Source organism: Arachis ipaensis, chromosome B10 (assembly GCF_000816755.2).
Source record: "Arachis ipaensis cultivar K30076 chromosome B10, Araip1.1, whole genome shotgun sequence".
Lineage (NCBI taxonomy): Eukaryota > Viridiplantae > Streptophyta > Magnoliopsida > Fabales > Fabaceae > Arachis > Arachis ipaensis.
The window spans coordinates 129,435,839-129,440,560 of NC_029794.2; the positions used below are offsets into that span (position 1 = coordinate 129,435,839).

At 30.5% G+C, this 4,722-nt stretch overlaps 1 protein-coding gene across 1 annotated transcript in view; it reads right to left on the reverse strand.

Annotated features, from left to right (window-relative positions):
* Positions 1 to 4,722, reverse strand: part of LOC107623148 (coumaroyl-CoA:anthocyanidin 3-O-glucoside-6''-O-coumaroyltransferase 1) — a gene marked incomplete in the record, with an annotated part of 7,783 nt that overhangs the window by 1,697 nt on the left and 1,364 nt on the right.

The window sequence follows — 4,722 nt, forward strand, 5'->3', positions numbered from 1 at the left end:
CTATTTACAAATATGTATATTAAAATATTATTATAGTTATTAATAGTAGTTGAGAGTTAAGTTAATAATAACTAGTAGTTAATAGATGAATATTTATGAGGTTAGTTGATAATATCCTTATAAATAGAGTGATTCTTATATATTATGAACAACAATTTCAACACAACAACTTTACATATAATATTATCTTCTTATTCTGCTTTTCTCCCATACATTTAACATAGTATCAGAACCACTTGAAGAGGATAAGTCATTAGTTTTTTTGGGTGAAAAATCACCATGCTTTTTTTTCATTCAAATATTTTTCATTCATAATTTTTTCTTTGTTTTTGTTACTGATTTAATACTTTCTCATCTCACCAAATAATCCATCATTTTCATCTTGCCCTTCCGAGTCCAACGGACCCAAAATTATGGCCATTGAGAACTGAAGCCCTTCTCAAAATGAGTAATGCTAGGGAGACAAATTATTTTTGGCTGATTTTCTTTGGTTACCAAACATTTCCGCTCAAAATTTGTTGTCACTATCACTTTTCTTCTTTTTTTTTTTCGCTCTTTTCTCTTCTCTTCTTATTCGTCCCTTTTCTCCTTCTTCCTCTGTCAAGAATCACCTTCTGTCTGCACATTTTCTCCCTTTCGTTATCTATCTATTCAGCCCACTGCTGGTCACTCTGTATCGTCGCGGCATCCCGACATCCCCTTTCTTCTCTCTTTTTTTTCTTCCTACTCCTTCCTGGTTATCTCACCCTGTCTCACTCTCAAACACAGATAACAAAACTAGAGCAGAAGCCATGTTCCTCCTTCTCGTCATTGTCTTCTTCTGGATCTCGCGCCACACGTCTATTCCTCTATGTTACGGCGCTTTACGCATTTTCCTCAACCATCTCATCGAAACTTATTCAAGTTGGGGATTATTAACGTCTTCTATCCACCAATTTGCGGGGGTATATTAAAATATTGAGGTAATGCCTAAAATGGTCTCTAAAATTCTTAACTCACTTTAGATTAGTCCCCCACTTTTTAAAATAGCCAAATAAGTCCTTCACTCTCAGAATCGTGAATCTCCGTTAGTCCAAAAGTTACCAGATGTTTTAACTGCACACTGATATGGACACACAATAAGTTCAACTCAAATTGGTATCTCAAATTTGATTAAAACGCCCAAATTGATCCAATTCTCACTTATAAAACCCTAACCCCCAAATGTTCATCTTTATTCTTTGTCTCCACTCCTCTCCTCCTCGTTGATGTTGTTCATCTTGGCACTAATTTGAAGAATATTCTAATCTCCGGTAACCCTTCATTTTTTTTTTGTTGTTGTTACTTTCTGATCCAACCAAACAACACCTCTAGTTTCTTTTGGTCTCTACCTTACCTTGATGTATTCTTTTCTTTGTTCCCACAAGTTCGATGATGCGACAATCCCGAAAACAATGTGCTTCAATTCTGTTTCGGTTGTTTGTGTCGTTTGTTCCGAGGTTAACCGAACTACCACGGGGTAGTTATTTTCTACTTCTTCTTCTGACGACGTAATCGCTTCTTCTTCGTCTTCATTTTTTTTGTCGTTGGAAGCTTTTTGTTGTTGTTTCTTTTTATTCTCATTGGAAGCTTCTTCTTTTTCTTCAGTTGATGTGGTTATAAATGTGTTGTTGTCGGTACTAATTTAAAGGATTTGTTGTGTTGCGGTGTCGTCGAGTCCAGTGGTGGTGGTAGTGGTAATAGGAGGCAATCTTGTTGGTCATTATTGTTGAAGAGGAGAAGGTTGGAAGAATATAAAATATAGAGTAAGATAGTGGTTAGAATCAACCAAGGGGTGATGCTGCTTTTGGATTCATTATTGCATTGATTGGAATAAGGATGCATTTGATTTTCTTTTATTGATTATTAGTTTATTTTCAAGGTTCGATTTTCCTTTCCTTGAGATTGTTTCTTGCTTACAAAGGTGGTGTATATGTGGGAAGAAATTTAGAAGTTCAGAATAGTTTGAATCACACAAAATAAAAATTAAAAAATTATTTTAATATTTTTATTTTTGTTTAATTTACTTTCTTGTTTCTTTTTTGTTTTGTTGCTTATGATTCTGATGTGTGAAGTTTGTTATGGTTAGAATAACAACAACGAGGAGAGGAGTGGAAACGAAGAACAAAGATGAATATGAAGAACAAAGATGAACATTTGGGGTTAGGGTGTTATAAGTGCGAATTGGATCAATTTGGGTGTTTTAATCAAATTTGGGATACCAATTTGAGTTGAACTCATTGTGTGTCCATATCAGCGACCTCAGCGCCGTTAAGACGTTTGGTAACTTTTGGACTAATGGAGATTCACAATTTTGAGAGTGAATGACTTATTTGGTCATTTTAAAAAGTGGGGGACTAATCTGAAGCGAGTTAAAAATTTCAAGGACCATTTTGGGCATTACTTCTTAAAATATTATTAGAGTTGTTAGTAGTTGGGAGTTAAGTTAGTAATAGCTAGTAGTTAGTAAATGAATATTTACGGGTTAGCTGGTAATCTATTATATATATCTAATTTTACAACCAAAATATGCTACATGTCATTTTCTCATTGTAATTAGAATCAAATCTTTCCCTTCAAAATTAATAAATTCTCCTATCCTTCTTACTAATTTTACAACCAAAATGTGCCACATGTTACTCTTTCATTGTAATTGAAATTAAATCTTTTCCTCCAAAATTAAAGAATTTTTCTCCCCTCCTTACTAATTTTACAACCAAAATGTGCCACATGTCACTCCCTCATTGCAATTGAAATCAAATCTTTTCCTCCAAAATTAAAGAGTTCTCCACTCCTCCCTCTTCCTTTCTCTATTTCTCTCATTCTTTCAACCACTCTATCTATTTTATATATCATTATCAATATCAATAACTAATGACTAATTACTAATTTGATAATCAAAATGTGCAATATGATATTTTTTAATTGCATTAAAATTAAAATTAAAATTGAAATATACATATATTATGTATCACATATTACTATCTAATTTAATAATCAAATATGTCACATGACATCCTCTTATTAAAATTGAGAGAAGAGCAAGTATAAAAATTAATTATTTCTATTTGTGCAACAGACTTAATACCTAATTAAATGTAAAAGTATACGCGTTAAATTATTTTAAATTTTAGATAACGAATGTTAAAATTAATTATTAATAAAAAATTAGACTTTTTCATATAAAAATAATAACTAAAAATCTTATTATTTGATTTTTCGATGCATTGGTCTTCTTAGTTAGAGACTTTTATCAATCTACTACTTTTTTTTGTAAAAGTAGTTTGATTTTATAAATTTTTTGTGTCGCGTCATGCACAATTTATACTGTCAGAACAAAATAGACCATAATTTTAAAAAAATTATATTCCCATAATATTATTACAAATAAAAATATTAGTATCCCTCTAAATAGATTGACTCTTATATCATGTAACAACAATTTTAATACAACAATTTTACATATAATATTATCTTCTTATTCTATTTTTCTCTCAAAAATTTAAGAGTCTTATCATTTGTTTCGTTTAAATGAGATAAGTCAAGAATTTTATAAGCCGATAAGTGCAAATGTGATATATTATAAAGTTTTAGTTGTTTATATCTTTTTGTTTGCATTATAAATGGAATATACATAAAATTATCTCATTTTTAATATAAACGACATATGAAACAATAAAAGTTTTTATTTATATAAAGAGGTGTATCTAGAGAATTTTCTCACAAATATCACTTTTTGTCAACTCTTTCTATAAGCTTCTTAAGAATGACTATTTATGATATGTTTTTGTAAGTGTTTATCTTAATTCTCCCGTTAAAAACTATGTGAAAAGGGTTGTTTTTTAGTGCGAGAATCCAATTCTTTTATGCACTTGTTGTTCGATTTTTTTTTATCTGAGCTAAAAAATCTAATACTAATGAGCATGAACGCAAAATAACTTGTTAATGCGCCCTGTGAACGAGTATCACCATTTCAAAATCTCAACTAAGGTCAGAAGAATGCTCAAAAAGGCTTTAGAGGTGGACAAAATAACCAAATTGAATGAAATGAGGCATGGTCAACGAGTAATATATTATACAATAATATGGGCACGTATACAAAATACAATACGGTAATATAAAATATGTAAATTTTAATTTTTTTATAAGATATAGAATATGGTATATACATAAAATATAAAATATTTTTTAAATAAATTATACTAATAATAAATATCGTATCTAAAATATATCTAACCGCTGGATACGACAATTTTGAGCAGCTTCTTGCTTCATAGGTAATATATAGACGCCCTGACAAATGTATTTCATTTATACAGTTAGAGTTAGTTAAGTATAGTCGTATCAAAACAGATGGCTTGAGTGTTACCATAGTTGCATCCAAGATATGCCTAAACTAGTTGTGTGCGTGTTAACTTTACTCATTTACACCCAAGATAACTTGCGTGTCTTACCATAATTGCACCCAAAATATGCCTAAACTAATTATATGGGGAAAAGTCTAGAGGCCAGTAATTTTGTTAAATTTTGGCCAGCATATAACTAGCAAAAAAAAGTGAGCTATTAGATGAAATCTCACACCAATCTCACACTATTAAAACTATTTTAATGACTATTTGATAGCTACAAATCACAAAAATTACCGGTTCCCTAACATTCCTCTTAGATGGCACCGTACACAAATAAATAATAAAATATATATTT